This window comes from Alligator sinensis, unplaced genomic scaffold, assembly GCF_000455745.1.
Source record: "Alligator sinensis unplaced genomic scaffold, ASM45574v1 scaffold607_1, whole genome shotgun sequence".
NCBI classification, from domain to species: domain Eukaryota; kingdom Metazoa; phylum Chordata; order Crocodylia; family Alligatoridae; genus Alligator; species Alligator sinensis.
The window spans coordinates 59,278-69,260 of record NW_005841935.1 but is presented as its reverse complement, the minus strand read 5'-3'; the positions used below and the strand labels follow the sequence as shown (position 1 = coordinate 69,260).

General features: G+C 43.5%; 1 protein-coding gene across 1 annotated transcript in view; it reads left to right on the top strand.

Annotated features, from left to right (window-relative positions):
- The window catches only part of PCGF3 (polycomb group ring finger 3), a gene marked incomplete at its 3' end in the record, with an annotated part of 97,757 nt that overhangs the window by 33,509 nt on the left and 54,265 nt on the right, over positions 1-9,983 (top strand). The window contains exon 2 of the mRNA XM_025199066.1: positions 128-204. The remainder of the gene's footprint in view (positions 1-127; positions 205-9,983) is intronic.

Below are 9,983 nucleotides of genomic sequence, written 5' to 3'. Positions count from 1 at the left end.
ATTTCTGTTAGTGAGACAGATTGCCCTAGTGGTGAATATGCTGTGCTATTTTATATGAAGATTTGTTTTTATTATTCTGAAGTTATTTGAGAGCTTTGAATTAGTGATGGCTGTTTTCTGTTAATAGCACCAGAAGGCAAATCTCTAATGAAAGTGTACTACTACAGCAGTAGATTGCAGCTGATACTGGCTTTACAACTGAAGGTAAAATTACTTCTATTTTTATTTTTATTTTTTGTCAACCATGTGGGAAGCAGGTTCTATGTGAGGAAATAATTTCAGCTCCAGAGATGAGTGAAGGCTAGCAAGCATTTAGCTACAAAGCCAAGAAAAAGTTAAAAGCATACCAGTTCTTCTTGGACAAAAGTGTTGTTCTGTAGAGCCTAATCATTTTGCTGCTGATCCCCATAGAGCTGTGGTATGCATGCATCAGTATTCCTTGGAATATGCTAATTAACCCACTTTTTCATGTTTTCCTGGAAAAATAATATTTACATCAACATGCACCATATTAATAAGTATAGGAGGGGGAACTTTTTTGACATTAGTTTTACAATTCGATCTGTAATTGAGGAGATTCGTAGTGATACTGGGGAAAGTCACGTTTGGATTGCTGTAGATGAGGCAGTAGACGACGTGCGATTTATTATATAGGCAGTTTGATAGTTGGGAAACTCACTGTTGAACCTGCCATACCTCACCTTTTGACTTCTTCAAAAGTGTTGGAGAGGACAAATCGTGCAACAATAGCACGCTTTATGAATGATTTACATTTACTATGGCTTAACTCTACTGCCAGCAATGAAGAGAAATTATGTCTTCTACTTTCAGATGCTGCAGCCTATATGCTGAAAGTGGCAACAGTACTTCAAGTGTTCTTTCCACACCTACTGCACTTTACTTGTCTGGTACATGGCCTCAGTGGGGTTTCTGAACAATTTAGACATGCGTTTCCAGCTGTCAACTCCTTAACATTTCAAGTGTGGAAAAAAATGTTTGTAATGGGTCACTGAGGGTTTAACATTACATAGAAGAAGTTCTGCCTGATGTGTCTGTTCCACCAGAGCCTATACTGACCCACTGGGGAACTTTGGCTGTTTTTATGCTTATTATTTTGAGGCTCATTAGCAGTTTTGATGCCACTGAGGCAGCATCTGGTAGGGCTGCATAAACGTTGCCCTATAATCAGAATGGATCTTGCAGTATTTGGGGCACACTTTTCTGCCATACTAAAAGTGAACAAGAAATTTAAGACATGGAGCCTCTTGGTACGTGATTCCCCTGACCCAATCAAGGAAGTCAAGGAAAAACTTGGCTTTGCTGCACACGAGAGCCCAACAAATCACAAAGACAAGCTGCAATAACTTGAAAAGGAACTCTGGATATGAAGCAGTCTTACCTGTGAAAGGTTACTGGGATGGTGCTGGACTGAACTAAAAGAACAAGTATTAGTATGCTGGTCTCATTTTTCAAGTTTTGTCTTGGAATGTCTCTGGACCCGAAATCTTTCTTGGTATACAAATTCATCCGGACTAAGTGCCACAAACTAACTGGAAAATGTGGAAGAAGTGCTAGCTATATGTTGTGAATCAAATTACTGTGCAAGCGAGTAAAAAGACATATTTTAGGATAGCCTAAATTATACAGAAGTGTGGTTTTTAACAAAATTTTAATTAATTGTATAGATTACTGAAGTAATTTATGGGGCTTTTAGTATTCTGAAAGTTTTTTGAAGATTGTAAGGTGTATATTTCTATTTAACAGAAATATTTGCTCATTTTTAGAGCATAACTGTCTGCATGTTTTTTACAGGATTTTTTGTGAATGTAAATCTTGTGTCTGGTAACTATGCAGTAACTCACCCATAGAGAAAATTACTTCCCAGGCCCTGCAAGCTGGTGACTGGCTTGTGTCCTGTTGGAGAAATATATACATGAAAGATGCATTGCTCATATGTATAATGAAGAGTTACATAAGATAGGACAGGTATCCCCAAGCAGGAAGCAACTGTGACCACCTGAGATCCTGCTCCTGCCTTTGTTTCAAAGTAACTTTGCATCATCGCAGAACCTCACAGAAGTTCTGAGAGAGGCTCCATACCAGCTATGAACTGATTTGCCCAGAGCACTTTTCCATCTAGTGACTCCTCTGTGAAATCCTATGAAATATGAACTTTCATTTCTACCCAGGAGAACTTTTACAATCTTTTCTCCAATGCCTGATGAAGGATGTTTGTGCCTTAAAGCTTGCAGTTAAGGACATTTTTTTTTGCCAAAAATCTTGTTGGTTTAATAAAAGATATCATCTCTACTATGAGTCCTGATTTGCCTTAAGATGGGACATGCATCCTGAGGTTCTGTCATTTGTAAGTCTCTTCGTTATACATATGAGTGATATTTCCTTCATGAAGGAAGTTGGGACTGCTGACATTCAGACGTTTAGTTGGAGGGGTTATCTTTTCAATCAAAAGGGCTAAAACCTTTATAAACAACCCCCTCCCCCCCCCAAAAAAAACAAAAACAAAACAAGCCCCCCAAAAACGATGATAGTCCCTAACAGGTTCCAGCTTGTCCATAATGATGTTTTTTCCAGAGTGGAGCTGTATGTTTTTAAATGAAGGCTTTTAAAAGGGAAGTGATTTCTCCAAAGCCTTTTAAAGGAAGGACACAATGATGGAAATCTCAATTTTCTTTTGTGCTATAGGGAAACCATTTTAAGAGTGAGTGAAAATTGCCTTGTGTTCTTTCTTTTCATAATCGTGCAAGTGATAGATGTGTTTATGAATCAGCTCATTTTATTAAGTACGTTATTACAAAAAGTATCTATCACTGAAGTCTTTATTTTGAAAGGACTTTGTTCTCCATGGTAGAATAAGGCAAGAGCTTTCTAGAAGTCGGGAAACTTTCTCCTTGTGATTACTGCTCTCACATGTGTGCTTGAAATTTGGAACAGAGAACATTTTTTAGTTACTTGTAAGTCCTTAATTCCCAAGAAAGAATCCACTAAGTCTTGACAAGATGTTAATTTGGAATAGGACATGCACATGAGTGTGTATGCATCTTCAAAAAACTGATGCTTCCAGCAGTGATTTTGCTTATTGACCACAAGCAAGATTTCATTTAGAGAAGGATATATGTGTTGTTCTAGCTAAAGAAAAAAAGCTTACTTTTTATGAGTAAGGGCACATGCAAAAATAGAACTGTTCTCAAATGTCCCTGATTGGGACCTGGTTCACAATTGTGTGAAGTGCTGTAGCTCTGACATGATGGAGTAGGAGTGAACACCCAGCCCAGCTGACTTCCTGCCCCTTGGGCAGGGGGTTGGACCTGATGATCTCATGAGGTCCCTTCCAGCCCTGATGTCTAGGAAGCATGTCGGGGAGGGGGAGAAGGGTGGTCTTTGAACCAATGCTTTGGGGGAGGAGGGTCCTTAGACTTATGGAGGTGTTTCCATTTTTCTTCTTTTCATTCTCTGGAACATGATTTCAATGAAGTGCAATATCCTGCAGCTGAGTAAAGTGTGCTTGCCTGGGTATGGGCAAGGAGTATTGTTCAGACCAGGGGTGGGCAAAATGGCAGATCCAGCTGGTGGTTGGCTTCCCTTTCCCAGCAGCCCCTGCCCACATTGCTGTGGCTAGTTTCCATAGAGATCTCGGTAGTGGCATCGTGGTGACAGTGCAGGACTAGGGTTTCCATGGAGACCCGCTCCGGCAACACTGGCAGGGCACATAGCTGGGCAGGGAGTTGCTCTGTGGCCGGGCTTGGATTTTGCAGTGGTGACAGTGTGGTCCGGAGCTGCGGCAGAACCAGTTAGCTGCATGCACACCCCACGCTGTCACCGCTGCGAGACCCCAGCCCTGAAGCAGCTCCCTACCCAGCTGCATGTCTTGCTAGTGGTGCTGGAGCTATCTCCACGGAAACGGTGGCCTTATGCTGGCATGGCCTGCTGTTCCTGGGGTCTCCATGGAAATTAGCCACAGCGACATGGGCGGGGGCTACTGGGAAATGGAGTCTGCTACAGGCCCACTTTGGTCCGCAGGCTGGACTTTGCCCCACCCTGGCTTAGACCCCTTCTTCTGGGTTCCCTGCAGGTGGAGAAGTCATGATGAGGGACTTTGGTTGAGTAGGGAGTGAGAACACACTTGGTTGTTAGGAAGCGAGCGTTTATTGAACAAGCAGTACAAGAGAGCTCATTGATTAAGAAGTGCCAACAAAAGGGAGGGGGAGAAAGGGAAGCAGTAGAGTGGCTTTTCTTGGAGGGCTGATCAACTCCATGTTGTGGAATGCTTGGTGTCCACAAGTAACATGAACCAGTTCAGTGTGATCTGGTTCAAAATATACTTGACTTTCCAGATAACACTTCTGACTATGCCATGTGGCTTTAAATCAGTTTAAAAGACTTGTAGGTCTGCCACCTTCAGGCATAAATCACATTTAAACTGGTTTGTGTTTGTGTGACCTGAGACAACTTTTCTTATTTAGATAAAATAGGGTTAGGAATGTCTTAATGTGTCAGGGCCTGTTGTGATTCTTCTATTACAGGGGCAGGCAGTTACTTTGGGTGGAGGGCTGCTTACTGAGTTTTGGTAAGCCATTGAGGGCCTCATGACAGGCAGCCAGGGGCAGATAAATTATTAATTTTCTAAATTTGTTAGCGGCCCCGTGGGCCGGATAGAATGGCTTGGTGGTCCGAATTCAGCCTGTGGTCCGCATTTTGCCCACCCCTGTTCTATTAGCTGATGTAATTCTTTATACCGAAATGACTTTGTCCTCTTGGCCTGAAGAAGTGGAAGTATCAGAAAGATGAAAAACATTTTTGCTGTTAGTACTTTAGAGAGATTGTGTCAAACTTAGATAATTTCTTTAGTAAGGTAAAAACTGACCTTTCAGAGCTTATCTTGACTAAGTTTGTGGAAAATGTCCATTCTCTTACGTGGTGTTCATTCAGCACCACAAATAGGTTAGATACTTTATCAAACATGGTAAGTCTTTGTCTGAACAATTTACAAGTTTAAATACTGTTGTCTGTCTTTATTTGAAGAGAGGCAGTTTGATTATGCTGTTCCTAGTTTTCACTGAGGTCTACAGACTTCTCAGTTATGAGGATAATTATGCCCAAATCACTCTGCTTTCACTCTTACAGTTGTCTGTGAATGGCAGTGAAATAAGGGTTCAGCTCTGCTCAGGCTTTGAGGGAAAAAGAGCAGTAGCAGAGTCTTTGGACCACTGTGCTGTAGAGACTGAAGATGACAACATAAAGATTTTTGGAGGGCTGCGTTTAATAGTGTTTGTTATAAGTGCTAAAAAAAATTAATTTCTGCAGCAGCTAACAGCATTGGCTCAAGAATCTTCCCTGCAAGGAAGGAGTGGTGTGGTATTTTTGTTCATTCTTAGTATAGGTACAGTAATTGTTAAATGTTAGAAAATTGAAACTGCTTCAGTGAAGGTGAGGGAACGATATCATGTTTAATGAGTAGCTAATATTTAGATATTCTTAATACTAATGTTTTTTAAATTAAAATCTTAATCCTAGTCTTCAGTTAATTTTTTTTTTTTCAGTTTACTTGCTCACACTCATAAGAAATTATTTGACTAGGTGCTTGGGGCAAGTACCATGAACAGGGCAGCTTTTGGTTGTTGATGTGATTAATTTCTGTGGCTGCAGCAGCAGCTGTCTCTTTTTTCCAATGTCCCCTTACTCTAAGTCAGCACCTGGAGCAAGTGCACTGGTCTCCTTGTCCTAGTTATGCCACTGACTTTACTGAGCCCAAGAATCTGCCTGACACCTGCAGTGCATTTTTACATCAAACATCCTTTTTCCATATGTTCTCTCTCCTTCTCTCTGAGGCATGATTGCAGCTCTGTGCATCACATTCCTGTATGTCATAGAGACCTTTAAGATGTGAGGTGGCTGGAAGCTGAGAGCATCCTATATTTTCTCAAATAGTCATAGCTGTGGGCAAAGTGAAGCCTGAAACTGACACGCTTATTTCAGAAAGTCACCCAATACCTGACCTAGTCCCTAAGACAGTGGACCAAACCACTGACCCTAAGGCCAAGGCCACTTGTAGTGCTACAAATGTTGATGGACAGACATGCATGGCCCCTGTAGTGCTACAGAAACATGGCACAACTGCTGCAAGAAAGACAGAATTACCCAACAGCTAATTTTGCCTTGGTCAAAAAAAAAAAAAAAAAATTAAAAAGCTGCAACCAGATGGTTAATTAAAAAAAAAAAAAATCTATAGACAGTAAAGGTGAAGGTTGAGATGACAAGAAACATTCAGACTGGTTTGAACAAATTCAAGTCAGCAGGACCTGATGAGTTGCAGCACTGCAGGTGTCAGAGATAGCCTGGGCTCAGTAAAGCTAAAAAATTATTATGAGTGTCAGCAAAGAAACTTAAAAAATTGAAGACTAGGATTAAAGTATGTCTTTTGAATACGTTAGAATTAGGAAGGACTAAGCATCCCAGAGTACTGGAGGAAGTGATAAAATGGATCTAGAAGCCTTAAGTGCAGCTTCCTCCCCCCCCCACCCCCCCAAACTGTGGGTTGCAACTCCAGATGTAGGGGGCTGTGGGTTGGGAGTGAGAGGCCATGCTGAGGAAATGGGGCCATAAATGGGGTCATGCTGAGAAAGTTTGGGAAGCACTGCTTTAGTGATTATATTTATTGGGAGACATACAAGCAGCTGCAAGTTTCCAGAGGACCGGAAAAGGGCCAGTATAGTGCCTCTGTTCTAAAAAATGCAAAACAGAGGATACAGGAAATTGCAAACCAGTTAGCGTGAGTTCAGTACCTGAAATTGAATTGGAGCATATCCTAAGGAAGTCCATTTGCAATCACCTGGAGGAGCAACCAGCATAAATTCATAGATTGATAGATTGTAAGGGACTGGAAAGGACCTCACAAGCTCATTGGGTCCAGCCCCACTGGCACTAAGCAGGAAAGACAACTGGGATCAGGTGACCCCAGCAAGGTGACCATTCAGTCTCTGGAAGGTTTCCAGGGTAGGTGATTGCACCATCTCTGGAGGGAGTTTATTCCACAGTTTGGATACCCTAACTGAAGTTTTTCCTAGTGTTAAGCCTGAAATGGTCTTCCAGGAGTTTGTGGTCATTATTCCTGGCTTTCTCCAAGAGTGCCCTGGTGACCAGTGTTCACCGAGCCCTTGATGTACTCCCCTGATGCTTGGTAAGCTGCTACCAAGTTGCCTCTCAGCCTTCTCTTTTTCAGGCTGAAGCGTCTCCTAGTCCCTTTTAAAATGCAAAGCCCAGAACTGCACACAATGCTCCAGATGAGGCCTAATCAGTACCTAATTAGAACTGTACCATCACCTCCTTTGTCCTGCACCAATTACACCAGCTGATGCAGCCCAAAAAACACATTTATCTTTTTTACTGTTGCATCCCATTGCTGATATGGGACCCAAAAATCCAAAGATCCTTCTCAGCAGTGCTGTCACCTAGCCAGTTATCACCTATTCTGTATTCGAGTTTGATTTTCTTTCTTATAATAACTTGAGTTAGTCTTCACTGAACTTTATCCTGTCATCTATAGCCCACCTTTTCAATTCATCATGATCTTTCTGAATTCTAATCCTGTCCTCCAGCATGTTTGTAATCCTTTCCCACTTCATGCTATCTGAAAATTTGCTCAGGAAGCTCTATTCTGGCACAGTAATGATTAATAAAACAGACTGAACAGTACTGGACTTGGAACAGATTTGCTGTAGGACTCTACTTGAAACCTTTGGCCATTCCAATATTGATCCATTTATAAGTTACCCTTTGCTTGTGGCTATTAAAGTTAGTTGGCTATCTACCTGCTGGCACCTGTAGCGCTCAGCTTTTTTGGAGGGGTACCCTGACCAATTCCTTTAAGCCAGGTGGTGCAAAGGGCTGCTCCCACCCAGTCTGGCTCATCCAGACAAGCAGTGTAAAGTGCTGCTTCAGTTCAGCCTGACCTCTTTGGCCAAGCCATGTAAAGCATATGCCCTTGCCACAGTTTTTCAGTCTGACCCCACATGCTCCTCCCAGAAACAGGAGATTGGTGTGCCTCTGTTTCTGGGAGGAGCATGTGGGGTCAGACAGGGAAGACGCATGGAAAGAGCATGGGCTCCAGCTGCAGCTGCTTTCCCAATCTATTTCCCCACAAGATGGGCGGGGCAGTTCTACCTACCTGCATTTACATCATGATGCCCCAGAAGGGACTTTTGTGGCACCTTGGTTGAGAACCACTGCTGCAGATGATGCTTCTAGTGGTGTGCTTGGATGAAAGCTGGTGGTGTGGAGGTAGCTTTAGCAGTCAGTTGGTTTCTGGTGCAGTGTGGCTGTGATGTGACTACTGTAAAGCTTCACAGTGGTTTCCAGGAAATGAATATTCTTGGTGGAGTATGCAAAAGTTGGCTTGATTGAGAGGTGGAAATTGCTACCAAGTCCTAGTGGAGTTGCTCTAGAAATTCTTTCCCATGTGTCCATATGATGATATCATTGCACCTTTTAAGTATACCAGGGTGGTGAGAGGGCAGCTGTGGAAGAAGCAAACTTCAAGGTCTGTCACAAATACCTTGGCATATGGCAGGGAGGGGAGGCATATGTGTGCCCATGATCATGCTGTTTGTAGGCATAAGGAGTCTCCAAATCTGAAATACTCATGTGTGAGGACAAAGGTGGGTGCAGTGGAAACAGAAGCAGTGTCATCGTGGGGGATAATATTTTTTAAGGCTTGTAATCTTCCCTCATGGGGGATGTTGGTGCACAGAGATGCGACATCCATAGTAATGTATATGGTGTTTGCTGGAAGCATTTCAGTGGTACCTAATTTCTTTAGGAAATCTGTGTCTTTCAACTAGTTGACAGCTCCAGTGATTTATATAGTGGGGCCGGTGCCACCAAATTTCCACACCTGTGCGGAGCCCTGCAGGCTGCTTGACATGGCGCTGTATCCTGGGGGTTGAGCACCCCTGTTACAGGATTAGCATAGACTCAATGTAGTCAGAAACCCCCTCTGCAATGATACCAATGACACAGACAGTGGGGTTGCCAGGTCTATGGATCTTGGGTAATTAGTAAAAGGTACCTGACCTGAGTTCTTGGGAGGTGGAAGCATCAGTCCTTTCCTGTGCTTCTAAACATAGTTTCTTAAGAGCTTTTTTTTTTTCTTTTCCTTTTCCATGTTCTTCCCTGATCAGGAGTTTTGTAAAACTTGCAAAGTTATCTGTTTGTTTTCTGTCTATATGCTGTTTTGCCCATGATAGCAGCACCCACTTTATCAGCCTGTTGAAAGACGATAACAGGGTTGTTTTTAAGTGCTAGTATAGCTGTCTTGCACAGGACTGAGGTTGTAACATAAGCTTTGTTTTTTAGGAGTGTCAGAGTGGTTACAGAGGCAGAAGTAGTTTATATACAGTGGGGCTGTGGCCCAAAGGTGGAGTCCAGGAGGTGTTCTTTGTCTTGGGCTGTGCAAGGGTCAGGTCTGTAGCAAGTTGCTCACCAGGGATCCTGGTTTTCCCTGATTTAAAAACAAACAAATGAAAAAACCCCAAACCAAAACCAAATTCACTGCTACAAACCCCAAAATCTGTTATTTAAATTAAAGCGCCCCCCCACCCACAGCCCTGCCAGAGGGGGCCTCCAGCTGCCAGGGCTATGGACCCAGGTCTGTAGCCCCCTGCCCCTGCTTCCCCTTGCTGGGGGCTTGGGCGGGCCAGCTCCCTGCCACCGTGCGCACTCCTCCTGGGGGGGAAGGGGGAACCTGCACCCCCCAGATCTGTATGTGGGGCAGACGTAGGCTGTGGGCTCAAGCTTTTGCCCCCCATGACCTCTGCATTGCCGTGGCAGTGAAGGGGGTGAGCAGTGGTGAAGAGATCCTTGCGTGGCTCCGCTGCTGCTTGCTGTACCGGGCTGTGCCCTCCGGGCTTTGGAGGCCCCAGGGGAGGGAAGCAGGGTAGCAGGGAACAGCGGAGCCATGCGGAGAAGCT